Genomic DNA, 20,477 nt, shown 5'->3' with positions numbered 1-20,477 from the left:
CTAATAAGGGATAACTGGGCCTGGTGCAAGGTGCAAGTACCCCTTGGTACTCACTACAAGCCAGTCCAGCCTCCTACATTCAGGCACTTCAGTTCCCAGATATAAAGCGCTTCAATTCACAGGAGGAAAAGGTCCTTGGCACAATAATCTACGTGATTTAGACTACTTGAGTAAAAGCGCTATCCGGTGTAATTAAGTAAGGCGTTTTAGGTTTAATGAGTGAAACCTTTTTGGCATTTATTAATATGAATGTGAAAGTATTGTTGGAGATAAACAAATCAAAGTTTTCATTGTTCTTTGAATAACTTAAGATATGAAAAGCATATTTAAGTCTTTGAGATTTTCTAAGTCATGATCAAAGGTTTATGTTGTGAATACATAAATGTTACAAGATTGTTATTCTGTGTATAATCATAGTTCAACGTTCTTGCCATCTCTTGAATCTGAGGTTGTGTTTTACAAGGGGCTTCGCCCTCATTTTAGAAGAGGTCTCCACCTGATATCTCGGAGACACATTTAGTCAGGAGTCCATAAATGATTTACGTTTCTATGAATGAGTAAATCCATATTGTTCTAACCTTTCCTTTTCAGATCTCTCTCCCTGCTGTTCCCTTCCCTAATTCCCTTCCCACCCCGACTGGCTTCACCATAACTCTGTGCTATAATAGCTTTCTGAGTTGGTGACACCGGGAGGTGGGCCTTTTGTCCAGTGACATGCAGATCCCGAGGAAAGGTCCCCATGACAATATATGTATATTTGTGTATTATATAGTTTCATATGGATACTAAAATTCTGCACACCTAAACTGGCAGGGGGAGCTTTCAGCTAATATTTTAATCAGCTGCCTCTTTCCTAGAACACAGAGATCACACTTGACATTTTTTATTGTACAACATGCACTCTGTGCCTTGTCCAAGGCTGCCATGTGCAGAACATGACACACCAACTTGTATTGCTGGCCCAGGAGACCGTTCCTATCCACAAGACACATCATTACATCAGGACTCTTCTCCAAATTCAGTATGGGTTATTATATAAACAACATATTGGCCTAAGGTGGGTAGAGGGCATTCCGGTCATGACCGTCCTGGGAACTGAACCACACTACAGACAGCTTTGCCTATACTTGCGCTAACTCTTCACCTTCTCAATAGGATTGCCATCCAGACAACAGGCAGACTGCTGCTATGCTATTCAGGTATGTGGTTGGCATTACTTCCTTAGATCGGGACAGGCAGAAGGAAAAACCCCTATGCTCTCAGATCAAGACATAGGGTTTCGGCAGGAATCTTTAGACTATCTAGAATTGCACAAAATGGTGGGGCTGTTGATTTCCTTCGAATTCACTGTAATGTTGATTACTGTGCTCTGTTCCATCTGCCTTATTAACGCAGCCCATGCTTTGCACTCTAGGATGCAATTGCTTCAATAAATACATTTAAATCCAGTTTGCATCTTGTGACCTGCCTTGGCATCTGTGAATAACTAAGTGAAAGGGGTATGACCTGTTTCCACAACTTCTCTGAGGATTCAGTGTGTCAGGTTTAGGTTGCCACAAATCACCTCTTCCCTGACAGGGTGAGTGAGGCACTGTGGGCTAGCCATAAGTTATGCCATCAGCTTCCAAGCAGTGTGGGGTTGACTCAGTCTCCCACACTGGGTGGTGCTGCCACCCTAAACATGCAGTCTCATTACCATAATAGGAACCACATGACAGCATTGTCAAATTGAACAAATTTGACACAGAATCTTTGTCCAGAAAAACTTTGGCATTTTATTTTGCAATTACTCAGAGTTAGTTTGAACAGCCAACTGCAGCAGAGCGCCAGTCAAGAGAACCAGCAATGTTCAAAGAAATAGTTAACTCCTCAAGAACAACAGTTCTAAGTTCACTTTCAGCATTCATGGCTCCTTGCCGTTGTCTTCGATGGAGTGGTCCTGATACAAGAGATCCAGGATGCTGAAGATGCTCAAAGATTCTGAAGTTGCTGTGTTGTCAATGGGGGTCTTCTTAGAGCTACTCCTCGGTCCAGAGTCCTGGTGAGGTGATTCTGGCCACAGTAGTCGACATCCCTCGAAGTCCTCTTTGGGTCAGTTGAAGTCCAGTTGCCACTGGGCTACCAGTCACCTGTTAGAGTAGATGCCGCTGTTTCCTTCTGTTGGCAACAACTCTCTTTGGGTGCAACTAGTCCATACCCCAATGACTCTCTGGGGTCAAGCAGACTCACGTGCAACATCTGAGCGTCAGGTCCTGGTCACTTGGGCTGCATAGCAGCGAGGAGGGGCAGTCCGGTGACCTGGGCTACCAACTCGCCCCAGTAGGCAGGCTTCTTCAGCTTTTGTAGCTCTGTGATGCAAACAACAGGTCAGCCAACTGACCTTTGGAGTCTCTTCTTCTGGCTGGGGCTCGGGAATCTCCTTCAACAGGACACAGCAGGCACAGTCGTTTCCTTTGCTGGCCCAAGGTGCAGCAGGTGCCGTCCAACTTTGGTAGAGCCTCTCCTTTGCTGGGTCCATGGTGTACCTGGGCAGTCCTTCTTCAGTCATTTTCTCCATTCCAAGAAGATCTGAGTTCTGGAGGCCAATGGTGCCTGTTTTATACCTAAAACATGCCCTTAGAGAAGGTCATGGTTACTAGCCAGTGGTCTAACAGGATCTCTCACACCCGATGACAGTTTTCTGTGACTCGTGGCATCTAGCTATTCCACAGTGCTCTATTTTACCCACTCCCTAGATATCTGAACCCCTCTCTTGGTGTGTGGAGCACGGTAGCCAACTCCTGGGATGTGGCTATCTGTGGGCAACATGCCCACAGGAAAACTGGTTTGGCAACTGTTTTGCCCTCTCTGCCCCCACTGGCAGCCTGTCTGCTGAACAATAGAGCAGCCCCTCTCTTCGATGCTCACTGATTGCCCTTTAAAGGTGGCTTCCCTTTTGAAAATCACCTTTTGGGCTAATACCCCGCGTAGCTTCCTTCCTGGGAGAGGTAACACCTCTTCCAGTACCAGTCTTCTATTGTGTCCTTTCCTGGGGGTCGTTCACACATATCCCAACGAGGGCATAAGGCTGTCTGTGAGAAACGTCTGTGGGGACAACCGTAAATGGGACTGTAAACCTTGGCTCTTACTAAACTTACACTTTGCCCACCAGTGACATTCAAATCTGATAGAGACTTCTAGCTGCAGATTCCTTACTTTTGAACTTTCCAGGCATCAAACTGGATCGGGAAGATTTTCACATGAGCAGTATCCCGGCGCACCATTTGTGCGGGCTTTGTGGTTCTGTGCAGTGTCACAGGCGTTGTTGGTGCCGGAAATGATGTCACGGTCACCTATATAGGCACCACTCAGGTGCTCGGACGTCAGTTCTTTTCTTTCCACGCCAGTTAGTGCTGATCGGGAGAAAGAGCTACCCTTCTGTTCTCTTTTTGACAGTTTTTTTTTACATTTTGTTGACTGTTTTTCGAAAGTGTGTCAAGATGCCATCCAGAAAGGTAGAGTGGCACCTGTCACCATGCTTTGTCATTTACGGATGCAAATCTGGTCTGCTTATGGTGTCTCATGCGCGATCATGACGTACTCAAACTGCTGGGCCATGGTTCTGAAAGCTTCGGGGTAGTGGTTCCTAAAACTGCTTTCGGCCTCAGGACATTTGTGGAAGAGGCACAAAAAACATAAGAAGCTGAAGAGGTATTCGGCTTCTCCTCATCTGTCGGCCAAAGCAATGAGTTCAGAACATCAGCGTTCCAGGCAAGGTTCCATAGAGCTGTTGCCAGGTACGACTCCATGTCTCCCCTCATTTCCGGGAGCTATAGTGACCTCCACTCAAATAAAGGAGTTCTACGAGGCCATGTGCTGCGTTTTAGTGCAGGCCAACCTCTTCGGAGCACCTTCAGGCCCGCAGGGTCAGAATAGGACCCATCAGGTTCTGCGCCAATGGCTCCAATGTGGTCTTGTGAATCCAATCAAGGATCTGGACCGGCACTGGTCGTGCCAACACAACTTCAATGGCAGTCTCAACACTGATGCTCCCGGTGCACACCGGCGGCGCCAGCTCCTTTCTCATCCCCTGCTCTGAGTCATAATGACATTGTTCGGCGCCAACTGGTCCCATTGGTCCTAGGTCATTGTCTGAGCATTTTCTGGAGCAACCAGGCATAGGGGTGTGATGGGAGGGGTCACTGGACCCTTTGGAATACCAGTTAGACACCCCCACATCTATGGACTGGTATGAGGAACTAGGAGATACCAGTGGACTGTACACATTTCCAAATACTGGTTTACTTTCTCCCCCGAATGTGGCTATAGAGGAGGGAGCATCATATGCAATGATGGTGAAAAGGGCAGCAGAGGTCCTTGAACTATCTTCTGTGGTGATCAAGACTAATCTCTTGAATGAAGTGCTTCAGTGTGGGGCTTCCTCATCAGAACCCCTGCTCGCCTTCAACGAGGCATTGACTGATGTCCTGCTGGAAACATGGTCCAAGCTCAGCACAGGGGCTCCTGTGAACAGTACAATTGCTCACCACCATCGCCCCGCCCCATCATGTGATCCTAGTTTCCTCACTCAACACCCGACCCCTGAGAGCTTGGTAGTTCAAGGCTCTACTTCCTATGGTGTGTTTCCTGCCGCACCCCCGGACAGGGAATCCAAATGGCTGGGCACCTTAGGAAACAAAATGTTTTCTTACAACAGCCTAGCATTGCGGGCTGTGAACACTGCATGCTTTTTGTGCCACTACTCCCTCACATTGTGGGATATGGTTGCACAGGTGCTGCACAGGCCCCACAGAAGGCCCGGGCCATTTTCTCCCAAGCAGGAAAAGACTGGAGAGATGCCGCAAAGCTCACGTTCATGTGTGGATTGGACACGACTGACTCACTGGGCAGAGCAATTTGATTAACAGTGGTTCTTAGACAACACACCTGGTTGAGAACATCTGGCTTTTCGGGGTATGTCCAGGCCAGTCTCATGGGCATGCTCTTTGATGGGACATGTTTTTTCGGAGAGATGTCAGACTCGGCGCTGGAGGGATTTAAGGACTCTTGGGCTGCGGCCAAGTTCTTGGGCCTCTCAGTGACTCTGCATCTCCAGTCTGCCTTTCGCCCCTTTTGTAGTTACATTTTGCCTACCAGTGACATTAAATTTGATCTAACCATTAAATCGGATTTAATACACTGATTCTTTTGATACTTTGAAGTACCACCTTAGAAGTCCTAGTCCGAATTTAGCTACTATATAGTATAGTATAGTAACTCTATACTTGCCAATGGGGCTGCCAGCCTCTATTATAGTAAAAATAACAATTAAGGGGTTTTACTGTTGGAAGATGTAATAGTATATATTCTGCTCTTTAATATACAGCATCCTGACATAATGCTCAATCGGCCTACATAAGGGGTGACATATATATTAAAAAGGGAGGATTGTCCTTTGCCATTTGCCATTGAGTTAGCAGTTAAAACAGCTCTATCAGTCTGCAGGGGCAGTTTGGGAGACAAGTTTTACTTTGTCTTACTCGTGGTGGTACAACTGGTGCTGCAGTCCACAGGAAACACTTCAACTTACAGGCCCTGGGTACCTCTGGTACCATACACTAGGGACTTACAAGTAAGTTAGCTCTGCCAGGGTCAGAGCACATGCTCCGAGTCCTGGTTAGCAGACCTCAGGTCATTTGCCATTACACCAGTGTTTAGTAGTCAAAATGGGGGCAAAGATTGGGGGTGAACCTGCAAAAGCCTGTTTCCTCACACATGCTCTTGTACCATAACACATGCTAGACAGTAAGGTGGTGACACAACATTCTTGCCTTGCTAATGTGATGTCTGGGTCATTATTTAGGATGGCATTTCTTAGTTAAAATGAGAGTTCAAAGATTGGAATGAGAGACGAAAACTGTGAAGGTCGATTGGAATGAAGTTGGAATGAGACCTCTAATTTGGAATCACAGATGTATGTTTGGAATGCAGTTTTTTTCTACATTATGTTTGGAATGTAGGTTCTACCTTTGGTCTCTAAGTTCTACTTTGTATTTGGATGCAGGTTCTACCTTTGTTAGCTAGGCTCTACATTGTTTGGATGTAGGTTCTACCTTTGGAACCTAAGTTCTACATTATCTTTGGAATGCAGGTTCCACCTTTATTATCTAAGTTTTACATTATGTTTGGTATACAAGTTCTACCTGTAGGAAAGTACCCTCTTTTTGGCATGGTTACCTCCAATTTTTGCCTATCAGTATGTTTTGACTGTTTTCACTGGGATCCTGCTAACCAGTACCCCATTGATTGTGCTTTCTCCCTCTAAATTTGGTTGCCTGCACACCCCACAGTTGGCATACTGGTGCCCCCATATAAGTCCCTAGTATATGGTACTTAGGTACCCAGGGCATTGGGTTACCAGGGGTTCCCCATGGGCTGCAGCATGTATTGTGCAACCCACAGGAGCATAAAAAGGTGCATGCACCCTTTTAATATAGTTCACTGCATCAGGTCACTGTAAGTCACCCCTATGGTAGGCCCTCCTAGCCCAGAGGGCAGAGTGCAGGTCCCTGTGTGTGAGGGCACCCCTGCATGAGCAGAGGTGCTCCTACAAACTCCAGCCCCATTTCACTGGACTTTGTAAGTGCAGGGAAGCCATTTTACCCATGTACTGGACACAGGTCACTAATACCTGTGTCCAGCTACATAATGGTAATGCCAAACCTGGGCATGTTTGGTATCAAATATGTCGGAATCATACCCCAATACTGTTGCCAGTATTAGTTGTATGTTTCCATGCACTCTGGGGGCTCCTTAGAGGACCCCCCAGTATTGCTCCTACCAATCTTCCAAGGTTTTGCAAGCAGCCCGTGCTGCTGCCACCCTCCAGACGGGTTTCTGCCCTCCTACTGCTTGACTAGCTCAAGCAGGGGAAGGCAGAACAATAGATTTCCTGTGGGACAGGGAGGCAACACCCTCTGCCTTTGGAAAAGGGGCTTGGAACGCGAAGGAGGCTTGGAACGTGAATCATCACACAAGACTTCCGGCGGTCAGCAGAGGAAGCCAGAGGAGGCCGGAGGAGGTCGGAATTTGCTAGCCGCATCAAGTGAGGCAGCGTCCCGCACCTTTTGCACCCCCGCTTGGCCCTCAGTTATTCAGCGCGGAGGGCATGTGGTTTTTTGTGCAACACTGCTGGACTCTTTCACAAAGTAGACCTCGGTGTCTGTTTTATTTGCTGGAAGTGACGGAGCCGGGTGAGGCAGCAGAGCGCATTCTCTCCCCGCTTCTCTCCCCTGGCCTGGACATAGCCCGCGGAGGCCAATCCGAGGTCAGCGCAGCTGGAGGGCAGTAGGGCGGAGGGGGTAGAGGCCCCCGGCGGCAGTTGGTGATTGTTGATGCTGGCAGTCCCTGCTGTCCCGAACAAGTGGAAGAAGCCGAGTTAACCGAAGGACTGCTGAGGGCTGCTGAAGGATCACGTTTAACTGGAGGCGCAAGAGGTGGAGTCCCACGCTTCCCCTTGTTCACGGAGAAGGCTGCTGTCTTCTGAGGCAGCCCTAGATAGCCTCACATAGGCAGTGGATAGTAGAGGAGCACTTCCCCCCTCATCACAGATAACGTTGCTGTCCCCTGAGGCAGTCTTGGACAGCTTCAATCAGCCAGTGGACAGAGGCAGCGGAAGTGGGGAAAGTGGCAAGGCCCCCTCTAAGTTCCTACGGGGCAAGTATTGGAGCAAGTATTGGAGCAGCACTTCAGATGGAGTAAGGAGCCAGCTCACGCCGAGGCCGGTTCACGCCGTGGAGGAGGTCAGCAGGACGTGGTATCGCAGGGAAGTGGAAGCGGAAGTGGAACATCGCGTTACTGCAGTGTGGGACATTGTGGTCTACTGTGGAAATTTATTTATGACCTACTGGATACAGAGTATAGCGCCTAGTGCTCAGAATGCCGGTGAGTAAAACCCGAGTACGTGGTGTAAGGAAGGGACCAAAGTCAGGTGTTAAATCAAAAGAATTGTTGGGAAAACACCAGCATTCGGAGGCACCATATGGAAATTGTGGGAATTGTGAAGAAGGCACTAGTGGCAACGGAGGAAATATACCCCAGTTGCTGGACCAGGAGGAAAATTTTAGACACAATGGGGACAGTGGCAAAAAACCCTCATGGACCCCCCTGGGGGTATCAATCAGAGAGTTTGTTGGGAAGTACTTTAAAAAGACGCATCATATGTCACAGGCGACAGAGGGTTATATCATGTTTGATTCCAACCAGAGTGAAATAGGCTGTCTTATGAGAAATGACTCAAGTTTCAGACTCATTGCAGATAGAGGACTTGTTCCTGGGGGAGGGGTTTGAGGAGGCAGATGGACGTAAGGTCTCACTGGAACCCAGGCAGTCCTCATCCCCATGCCCCCCGCCACTAGCTATGGAGAGTATAAGACTAGAAGAGGGACCCCCGCCCAGCACCAGCATCGGCTTTAAGAGAATGGATGAGAGGGAGGATCACTTAAGAGGTGGAGGGGCTTGTCGGAGAGGGGAGTAAATTGGGTGTATTTTTGCCGTCTTAACCCCTGGTCTGACAATCTGTATTTGCGTTAGATACTACCGCTGTACCTGCTGAGTCACTATTAGATGTAATGTCCCTAATGCAAAAGACCCTGCAAGCGGTATTAGAGGTACTGACGGCAAATAATAGTTTGGGAAAAACCCACAAAAATCAATTACAAGGGATAACCGAGGAGTGGAAATGTATTAATGGTAGTATGCCTGCTTTATTACGACCTATTTTGGAAAAGAGGGATCAAGAAGCAGATACCCTTGATGCCCCCCGAACAAAATAAAGAAGGAGGGGAAATAGCCATATTGCAGACATTACAGAGATTAAATGACCCTTCAGTATATGTTTCCAAACATCCAATGCTAGTGATAGAGGATTTGTAGATGGAGGAGAAAGGGTAATGGTCTGTATAGGCAACCCTATCAACCGAAATATAGGAAGCGAAGTAAGCAAGGGAATGCTGGGTGTAAAACAGCAGAAAGGAGAGAGGGGAAGTTAGTGCAGGTGGATCAGGACAACTTCTCAAGGCCAGGCCTGATCAGGCCAGGCTGCGATCAAGGTCGGGAAGTTGTACCCGCAAAGCAAGGGGCCGAAAAAGTGCCTAGTATACCCAACAAAGAAGTTAGCTGGCAAGGGGAAAGAAAGAAGGGTAGGTAAGGAGTGTAAGTGGAAATGGGAGTAGTAGAAGAAACAGAAGAAAGAGAGCTAAGCAGTGGTTCTAGGGGAGAGAATATTATTAAGAGATCAGTAAGAAGGAGGGGATGCAGAGAAGTAGCTAACACAACTTGCCCAGTGAAGAGCGGGGTTTTATTTTCACCTACAGGCACTGAGAATAAGAAGGAGCAGGAAAGTTTTGGTGGGAGTAAAGGAAGGTGGATATATTTGGCGCCTTGGAGAAGAGAAATTGTGAGGAAACGCCTAACAAAGTTAAAACCATTAAATCGCTCCCATCTTTTAGAAGTTATGGCCTCGTGCCCAAGCCTATGTGAGATTGAGTCAGATGATATAAAACAGATATGATTTATATTAAACCCGGAGGGGGAAGAGGTGACTAAAGCACTTTTTTTATTCTGACTACATTAGACGATTGGTATTACAAGCAGAGGCAGAGTTGATGAAAGAGAGTATAAGAGTAGTGCAGGGAAACACGATAGAGGACGTGACACAAGATAGGCGTGCCCTTAGGTGCCATGCAGGTATGCTCCCAAATCAAGTCCAGTGTAATCTGTCATATAATAAAAATGGCAGTAGGCATGTGGATGGAAACAATGGTAGTTTAAGTGTAACCGTAGTTTCAGAATATAACGACCCACAATGGAGGAATTGTTTTGAACCCTTTGTAAATCCCCATGATGAGTATAGTAGGGGTGAATTGAATGATGTGGACTAGGAATTAAGCCCCGCGCACAGCCATTTGATTTTATCCTGGAACCTGGGAGGCTATAATAAACATTTAAAACAAGAGCGGTTTAAAGGAGAATTTGAAGAGTATGATGTAATGTGTTTCCAGGAAACTTGGCTGTGTGATGAACCGGAACCAGTAGATGGTTTCATGGGTCTGTCTAGGGGAGCAATTCGGCAAGGGTTAGGACGCCTATCAGGGGGACTAATAACCCTAGCCTCTATCAGAATAGCGAATAAGTTCACAGAAATAAAAACTAAATGTCGTTGGCTATTGGCAGGCCAGGTAGATCTCTACAATGCAATAGGAGGTGTTTAACAGCTTTTGATACTCAATGTTTATATACAACCGTGGACCGTGATTGATTACAATATACAGCGAGGGCTGTTTGAGGAAGATCTGGAACTATTATGCACTGGTAATGCTGGCTGTCTAACTTTAATGTTGCAGGACTTTAATCATAAACTTGATCGTAATGGCAGTGACAACTTATATAAGGAGCTACTGGCAGCAGCACAAATCCCTAGAAGTATCTTTCCAAACGTAGAATGTTCCGGCCGTGATTTGACCTTAGTAAGAACATTAGGATTCTTAGGCATATTTTGCCTAAACGGGCATATGAAGAACGACCGACCGGCTAAAAAGACCTTTCAAACAGGTAATCAGGAATGCCCTATTGACTATGCTTTTGGAAACACCTGGTTCTTTGGAGAAGTGAAAAATGTTGAGGTTGGGCATACAGAGGGCAGTGATCATTGGCTGCTCCAAATAATAATACGTTCAGCCGATAAAACCCAAAAAGAAAGAGAAAAGGCACTGATAGTGCAAGTTGAGTATCCCCGTAGGATAACGACCGACTAACAGATAGCAGTTTAGAAGTACTTAATAATTTGATTGTAAACTATCCCATCCTTAGTATGGAAGAAGATCCAAAAGATATATTCAAAGGCTGTAATAAGGGTATTGCGTTAATGGTCAATTGTCTAAAAAGTAAATTGAAAATACCTCATGAGGGAAAGAGGAAGGGAGAACCATATAAGATGAAACATAGTAAAATGAGGTTTAATCGGGAATGTAGGTGTAGAAAGCAAATGACGCGAAGATTACTAAGGGATTATAAGAAAAGACCCTCCGTTGTTAAAGAAGAGAAGCTTCGTCAAGCAAAACAGGATTATAAGATGCTGATAAGACAGAGGAAAAGAGAATACTTTAATAAAAATTGGGATACAATGATGGAGGTGATGAAAACACAGAATATTAGGGGTTTTTGGCAGTTGGTAAGGGAGGGGAAAAGGGTAGGAACTATGCGGTGTTTGGTCGGAGAAGAAGACTGGCATAAACATTTGTCTTCTGTATATAAAGGTACCGAGGATGAAGAAGGTTACGGTATTCCTAGGAAGCTTGGTGAGAAGACGAGATTAGCTTTTGTCCCATACAAAATAAAAGGAACTATTGCAGCATTGAAATTATCTAAAGCAGCAGGCCCAGACAATCTCCCAGCCATAATAATAAAAAGGAATATTGATTGGTGGACAAAATTCTTCTATGTTACGTTTTTTAAAATCCTTGATTATGGCCGTTTTCCAGAGAATTGGAAGGGTGCCATGATAAGACCGATTTACAAAAAGGAGGCTCCAATTCATCCAAAAAACTATCAGCTGATAAGTTTATTAGACGTAGGGGAAAAGGTATTCACAAAGTTATTGCGGGGTTAATCAAAGAATGGGCAGATGATAAAGATTTGATACCGGTAGAGCAAGGTGGTTTTCAGGAAGGGCATTCGACAATTGACCACTGCTTCAGTCTGTGGGCCTTATAAAAAAAAAACAGTTGAAATGCGAGGAAGTTTATTTTGCTCTTTCGTTGATTTTCGTGCCCCATTTGATCTGGTAGACAGGAAATTGCTATGGGATATGTTAAAACAGCTAGGGATTGATTTGGGCATAATATTTCTTCTCCAGGGCCTGCATTCACAAAATTGGGCCCAAGTAATTTTAGATATGAGTGGCTCACTTTCAAAAAGGATCCCCATAAAGAATGGTCTCCGTCAAGGTTGTGCGTTGGCCCCAATTTTATTTTCATTATTCTTGTCCGATCTGCCAGGGTTGTTACGGAAGGTTAATGGTCTAAGCCCAAAAATGGATGGTGTGAATGTCTCCTGCCTATTATATGCTGATGATTTAGTGATAATGGATATGACAGAGTTAGGGCTACAAAGGAAATTAGAGATGTTCTATGCCTACTGCCAAAGGAAAAAATTGGTAATAAATATGGAGAAAACAAAAATAATGTCTATAGGGAAAGAGAAAAGCGCATTTAATTACACTCTAGGGGGAGAAAAAATAGAGAAGGTAAGAGAGTATAAATATCTGGGCATATGGTTCAATTCACATTTAAGATGGAAAGTTCACTCTGAAACCTTAAAAATAAGCCTTATCTTCAGTCTGGGGATTAACCCCTTGTGTGCCGTGGACGAGGTGATCTTGTCATGCTATGGGCCCCTGGGGGTAGCGCGAGCACTCCCCCCGATGGCCAGGCACACCCCTCCCCTGGGCAGGGATGGAAGGGGAATCGCTTCTCCTTCCACCCCCCCCACCTGTGACCCCCCGTGGCGTCTGATGACGTCAGCGCCCTTTCGCATGCTGACCTCATCATGGGCCTTCCCCTCGGCGCTGGAAGCTCAGCTTCCAGCACCCGATCGAAGGAGAAATGCAAAGCACGATCACGTGGAGGGGGCAGAGAAGCCTGAAAGGAGAGGAAAGGCCTTTCCTTCCCTTTCAGGCTTCTGTGAGCATTTCTGCTGCCCAATCGTGATGCAATCGGGCAGCAGAAATGCCACTAGACACCAGGGAATTTTTTTGTTGTTGTTATTTCAAATAAGGGGAGCGGCCCCTTGGGCAAGGGCCGGTCCTCGGGGAGGGGGGGGGCAAGGGGAGGCAAATTATTATTAGGCCATTTCTGCCTCCCCGGGGGCAGATCTGCCTTGCGATCTGCCCCCAGGGGAGGCAGAAACCACTAGACACCAGGGAATATATATTTTTGTGGGCTATTTGAAGTAAGGGGAGCAGCCCCTTGGGCAAGGGCTGCTCCTCAGGGGGGCAAACTATTTCTAGGCCATTTCTGCCCCCGGGGGGCAGAAAACCACTAGACACCAGGGATATATATATTTTTTTATTTACTTTATGTTTTTATGTATGGGGAGCGACCCCTGTGGGGAAAATTGTATTTAGGCCATTTCTGCCCCCCTTGGGGGCAGATCAGCCTATTTTTGTTAGGCCAATCTGCCCTCAAAGGGGGCAGAAACCTCTAGACACCATGGATTGGTGTGTGTGTATGTGTGTGTTTTGTTTGGAGGGGGCAGCCCCTTGGGCAAGGGTCTCTCCCCATGGGGGCACATTACTGTTGGCCATAACTGCCCCCCTTGGGGGCAGACTGGCCTGTATTGGAAGGCCCATCTGCCCCCAAGGGGGGGCAGAAAGCCCACCAGAGACCAGGGAAGATTTTTTTTCAAAATAAGAGGTTGGGGGTAGGGCCACACCCCCAACCCAAATAAATGGGGCCAAAGTTGTTCTGCCCACCACCCCGGGGGGACAGAAAGTCTACTAGATGCCAGGGAATAAAAAAGAAAAAAGAAAATAGTTGGGTGGTGGCTACCAACCAGTATGGGCCTGGTTATGCCCCCACCCGAACTGAAGGGGCTAGCAGTCTTTCAGCTCTCCCCTGCACACTAAAACATCTTATCCCATGGCAAGCAAGAGGGCATTTGATTATTTTTGTTTTTTGTTTTACATTTGGGCCATGAGAGCTTTGTAACTCTCAAAATCGTCTCACTTGGAATGGTGAGGGCTGCACTTTTTTTTTACTTTGGGACGCTGCCATGTAGAAAAATCCACAAGACCTAGACACATCTGAAAACTAAGCATCTAGTTGATTCCAGGGTGGTGTGCTTCACATGCACCACGCACCATTTCCTTACCCACAATGCCCTGCAAACCTGCAACTTTGCTGGAAAGCACAAATTTTTCCCACATTTTTGTGATGGAACCTTCCGGAATCTGCAGTAATCCACAAAATTCCTCCACCCAGCATTGTCTCATCTTTACCGATAAAATTTCTGTTGCACTTGTCAGCCTAAAAATGTTTTTTTTCAAACTACCCTTTTTGACCCACTTTGGTTCCCCCTCAATTTCAACGTGTTTTTGGCTCTTCCCTGTCACAAACACTTGGCCCACCTACACAAGTGAGGTATCATTTTTACCGGGAGACTGAGGGGAACGTTGGGTGGTAGGAAATTTGTCCCGGTGCAGTGATCCCACAAACAAATTTGGAAAAAATTTGATTTTTTAGCCAAATTTGCGGTTTGCTGAGGATTCTGGGTAAGAAAATATTGGGGGATCCACGCAAATTAAACCTCCCTTGACTCCCTCGGGTATCTAATTTTCAGAAATATCTTGATTTGGTAGGTGGCTGCTGAGCCCAGGACCAAAAACGCAGGTGCCCCCCCCCTACAAAAACAGGAAGTTTTCTATTTGATAATTTTGATGTGTCCAGATAGTGTTTTGGGGCACTTCCTGTTGCGAGCACAAGGCCTACCCACGCAAGGGAGGTACCATTTTTATCAGGAGACTTGGGGGAACGTTGGCTGGAAGGAAATTTGTGGCTCCTCTCAGATTCCAGAATTTTCTGTCACCGAAATGTGAGGAAAAAGTGTTTTTTAGCCACATTTTGAGGTATGCAAAGGATTCTGGGTAACAGAACCTGGTGAGAGCCCGACAAGTTACCCCATCTTGGATTCCCCGGCTGAGCTACAGGCCAAATTCCACAGGCAGGCACTTGGCAAAAAACACCTATGTTTTCTTTGAGAAAATGTGATGTTTCCACTTTGTGTTTTGGGGCATTTCCTGTCGCGGTCACTAGGCCTACCCACACAAGTGAGGTACAATTTTTATCAGGAGACTTGAGGGAACGCTGGGTGGAAGGAAATTTGTGGCTCCTCTCAGATTCCAGAACTTTCTGTCACCGAAATGTGAGGAAAAAGTTTTTTTTAGCCACATTTTGAGGTATGCAAAGGATTCTGGGTAACAGAACCTGGTGAGAGCCCGACAAGTTACCCCATCTTGGATTCCCCTAGGTCTCTAGTTTTCAAAAATGCACAGGTTTGGTAGGTTTCCCTAGGTGGCAGCTGAGCTAGAGGCCAAATTCCACAGGTAGGCACTTTGCAAAAAACACCTCTGTTTTCTTTGAGAAAATGTGATGTGTCCACTTTGTGTTTTGGGGCATTTCCTGTCGCGGGCACTATGCCTAACCACACAAGTGAGGTACAATTTTTATCGGGATAGTTGGGGGAACCTGGGTGGAAGGAAATTTGTGGCTCCTCTCAGATTCCAGAACTTTCTGTCACCGAAATATGAGGAAAAAGTGTTTTTTTAGCCACATTTTGAGGTTTGCAAAGGATTCTGGGTAACAGAACCTGGTGAGAGCCCGACAAGTCACCCCATCTTGGATTCCCCTAGGTCTCTAGTTTTAAAAAAATGCACATGTTTGGTAGGTTTCCCTAGGTGGCGGCTGAGCTAGAGGCCAAAATCCACAGGTAGGCACTTTGCAAAAAACACCTCTGTTTTCTTTGAGAAAATGTGATGTGTCCACTTTGTGTTTTGGGGCATTTCCTGTCGTGGGCACTAGGCCTATCCACACAAGTGAGGTACCTTTTTTATCGGGAGACTTGGGGGAACGCTGGGAGGGAGGAAATTTGTGGCTCCTCTCAGATTGCAGAACTTTCTGTCACCGAAATGTGCGTAAAAAGTATTTTTTTAGCCACATTTTGAGGTTTGTTTTGGGGCATTTCCTGGCGCGGGCACTAGGCCTACCGACACAAGAGAGGTACCATTTTTATCAGGAGACTTGGGGGAACATAGAATAGTAAAACAAGTGTTATTGCCCCTTGTCTTTCTCTACATGTTTTCCTTCCAAATATAAGACAGTGTGTAAAAAAGACGTCTATTTGAGAAATGCCCTGTAATTCACATGCTAGTATAGGCACCCCAGAATTCAGAGATGTGCAAATAACCACCGCTTCTCAACACCTTATCTTGTGGCCTTTTTGGAAATGCAAAGGTTTCTTGAAACCTTTTTTTGACTCTCTATATTTCAGCAAATGAATTGGTGTATACCCGGTATAGAATGAAAACCCACTGCAAGGTGCAGCTCATTTATTGGCTCTGGGTACCTAGGATTCTTGATGAACCTACAGGCTTTATATATCCCTGCAACCAGAAGTGTCCAGCAGACATAACGGTATATTGCTTTAAAATATCCGACATCGCAGGAAAAAGTTACAGAGTTTAAAACGTAGAGAAAAATTGCTGTTTTTTTCACCTCAATTTCAATATTTTTTTATTTCAGTTGTTATTTTCTGTAGGAAACCCTTGTAGGATCTACACAAAGTACCCATTGTTGAATTCAGAATTTTGTCTAGTTTTCAGAAATGTTCAGGTTTCTGGGATCCAGCATTGGTTTCACACCCATTTCTGTCACTGACTGGAAGGAGGCTGAAAGCACAAAAAATCATACAAATGGGATATGTCCCAGTAAAATGCCAAAATTGTGTTGAAAAATTGTTTTTTCTGATTCAAGTCTGCCTGTTCCTGAAAGCTGGAAAGCTGGTGATTCTAGCACTGCAAACCCTTTGTTGGTGCCAATTTCAGGGGAAAAACCACAAGCCTTCTTCTGCAGCCCTTTTTTCCAATTTTGTTTTTAAAAACAAAATGTTCACTGTATTTTGGCTAATTTCTTGGTCTCCTTCAGGGGAACCCACAAAGCCTGGGTACCTCTAGAATCCCTAGGATGTTGGAAAAAAAGAATGCAAATTTGGCGTGGGTAGCTTACACTGAAGGTCTGGTGAAGCATAACAGATGAAGGGTTCTGTAAGATTGCAAGATTGTGTGAGAAAGAAATAATAATAAGTGAGTTACACTGGGCATCACAAGTGAGAGGACGGTTAAAAAAGATCTGCGTCCTCCTTGGTTTACCTGATAACCAATGGTGTGGTGCACAAATCTCGAAACATAATCTAAGAATAATAGTGAAGGAAAGAGCAAGAGAATCAGACCTGAAGTACTTAGAAAGTAAAATATCAACTCAGGCTATGGTAGTTGGATGGAGGAATCCAGAAAATGTTCCGTATATAGAGGCTCTACCTAATTCAGGATTAAGAAATTTAGTGTTACAGTTCCGAAATGGGCTGAACCCGGGCTATAAGGATCCTAAAGCAAAAGCATTTCTTAAGGATAGCCAGGGCCTATGTACATGTGGCTTACAACAGAAATATACCATGCAACACTTACTTGTGGATTGTCAATGGTTTCTAGGAGTGCGCAAGAAGTTTTTAAAACCTATTTTTAAGGAATATAATATTACTAATCGGGACCAAGCTCTTAGGTTACTTATTGATATGAGATTTTTAAATGTAACCTGTGCACTGGGTCTATTTTTAAATGACTTAAGAAGGGAAATATCCAGATTTATGGGGGTTGATAGAAGGTAGGGAATAATGCGGATGTAGAGTTTTAATTATTATAAGTGATTATTATTATATTGGTTGATGGTATTTTAGAAAATGTTGCCATGTTAGGAGAAGGCAAGCAATAACATGTAGAGCACTTTAGATTGAAAAAAGCACTTTATGTGAAAGCCCTTTCAGAACTGTATATGGGATAACTTGGTTGGCATGTTGCACTTTATGAAACTGTAAGAACTTGAATTATGTAGGAAGCAAAAGGAAAGAAGAGCTCTAAAAGCTCATAATTGATATCCTAAAATTGCATTGGTTGATGGTACTCTAGAAAATCTTGCCACGCTATAGCAAGGCATGAAATAAAACACGGAGCACTCTAAATTGGAAACTGCACTTTATGAGATCGCAAGGGCCAGAGTCTAATCAGAACTGGATGTGGAATAACCTAAGTTGGCATGCTGCTCTTTCAGAAATTGTAAGAACTTGAATTTTAATCAAATGAATTATGTAACTAGAGTTGGTTAATAAGAATTCAAATTATTTAAGAAATGTGTATGTTAATGTGATATGTAATAGAATAGTTAAATTAATTTGTAAATTTTATTGTTTTTATACTTTTAAGGCTTATGCCAAATAAAATAAATTTTGAATTGTATTGTGCAACCCACGGGAGCCCATGCAAAATGTGTCTGCAGGCCTGCCATTGCAGCCTGCATGAAAAGGTGCATGCACCCTTTCACTACAGGTCACTGCACCAGGTCACTGTAAGACGCCCCTATGGTAGGCCCTCCTAGCCCAGAGGGCAGAGTTGCAGGTCCCTGTGTGTGAGGGCACCCCTGAATGAGCAGAGGTGCCCCTACAAACTCCAGCTCCATTTCACTGGACTTCGTAAGTGCAGGGAAGCCATTTTACCCATGTACTGGACACAGGTCACTACTACCTGTGTCCAGCTACATAATGGTAACGCCGAACCTGGGCATGTTTGGTATCAAATATGTTGGAATCATACCCCAATACTGTTGCCAGTATTAGTTGTATGTTTCCATGCACTCTGGGGCTCCTTAGAGGACCCCCCAGTATTGCTCCTACCAATCTTCCAAGGTTTTGCAAGCAGCCCGCGCTGCTGCCACCCTCCAGATGGGTTTCTGCCCTCCTGCTGCTTGACTAGCTCAAGCTGGGGAAGGCAGAACAATAGATTTCCTGTGGGACAGGGAGGCAACACCCTCTCCCTTTGGAAAAGGGTGTGAGGAGGGGTAAACTCCCCAAGCCACGGGTATGGTTTGAAGGGCACATTTGGTGCCATCCTTGCATAAACCTGTTTGCACCAGTCCAGGAACCCCCGGTCCCTGCTCTGGCGTGAAACTGGACAAAGGTGTCAACACCATGGCTGCGCGTGTGCTCTAGGGCCCGCCTGATGCCAGAATCCGTGCATTAATGTTTCCACCACACAGTCTTAGTCCAGAAACTGACATTTGCAGAATCTAGTAGCTGCTACAGCGCGCTATATGTGCATTATATTTATTTCATGCCATTGGTCCCAAGTATCTTTATAACAGCCATCTTGGGCGGGGCACTTTGGGCGTGGCACATTGGGGGAGGCACTTTGGGCGTGGCACATTGGGCGGGGCACTTTGGGTGGGGCACTTTGGGTGGGGCACTTGGGGCGGAGCACTTTTAGTGTGGCACATGGGGGGGGCACAAGTCTATTTAAGTGACCCCGCCCAGTTCTCACTGCTCACTATTCTGAGGATCTCGTGAGGACCGGAGCTTTTCTGTTTGAAGTCGGGTGTTTCCATGTTCCTGCTTGTTCACCTGGGATTTCCTCATGTTGAGGCATTTGAAGCAACGAGTTGCAGACATTCAGGACGGTAAGACGGATGGTGGTTTCTAGCTTCCATCATCCGTTTTCTTATTTGATAAAACTGTTGAAAGGTTGATATTTTTTTTTTTTAAGAAAGTAGTAATCTTTGGCAATCAGCTGTAAATATTTAAATTGATAACAAACTAAGCGAATGTTTTGCTGTTATAGCATTACCGCGGTCACTTTTCAACTTCAGCTGCTTACTTGTGGAGTCGCTCGGTAGCGAAAGAGATACATTGTATAAGCGCGGTTATTCAGAAGAGGTTTAAATGGTTATGAATAAATGCTAAGGCAATAATTTGAACTCAAGGGAATATTTGATTATGGTTAATGTAAAATATGGACACAAATTGAAATCGTGTATCTTGGAAAGTTTTTGAAATGTGAAGTAACATTTCTTTGAGTGAATACTGTGTTAACCTTTCATTTCTTTGAAACTTAAGAAAGGCGCTATGATTTACTATTGTTCCAAGCAACTGCTGGATTTATAGTTGACAGATTCCGAAGAGTTCTGTGATTGATATTTCTTTGTAGTATCTGTGATGCTTGTTTCCGCAGGTCTCCTTCCCTGCTGTACCCTTCCTTAACTCCCTACCCACCACTTGGCCACTCCAAGACTCTGCGCTATTAAGACGTGTAGAGTTGGAGCTGCCAGGAGGTGGGCCTATTGACAACAATGCATGTACCCTGAGGATTTGGTCTCGCTGACAAAAGGAAAGAGGAGTGACCACTCCCTTGTCCATCACCACCCTAGGGTGGTGCCCAGAGCTCCTCCAGGTGGCCATTTGATTCTACTGCCTTGAATCCAAGATGTGCAAAGGCCCCTAGAGGCATCTGAGTGGCCAGGTCAGGCAAGTGATGCCACAGCCCCCTCCTGATAGGTGATCACTAAGCTAGGTGACCAGCCCCCCTTCCTGGGCTATTTAGGGTCCCCCTCTTGGGTGGGTCTTCAGCTTCAACGTGCAAGATTCCAGCAGGACTCCTCTGTATTGTTTACTTCATCTTCTGGCCACTGGAATCGCAAATGGACTCGTCAGGAACCAACAATCTACCACTCCAGTGACAAATCCGCTTTGCAACATTGTTCCAGCAAGTGCAACATTTCCCTGGCGACGCATCCTCTGACGTCAATGAGACTCCAGGGTGCACCAGGAAGTAAGAAGGAATCTCC

This window comes from Pleurodeles waltl, chromosome 1_2 (assembly GCF_031143425.1).
Source record: "Pleurodeles waltl isolate 20211129_DDA chromosome 1_2, aPleWal1.hap1.20221129, whole genome shotgun sequence".
Taxonomy (NCBI): Eukaryota; Metazoa; Chordata; class Amphibia; order Caudata; family Salamandridae; genus Pleurodeles; species Pleurodeles waltl.
This window is presented reverse-complemented; position numbering follows the sequence as displayed.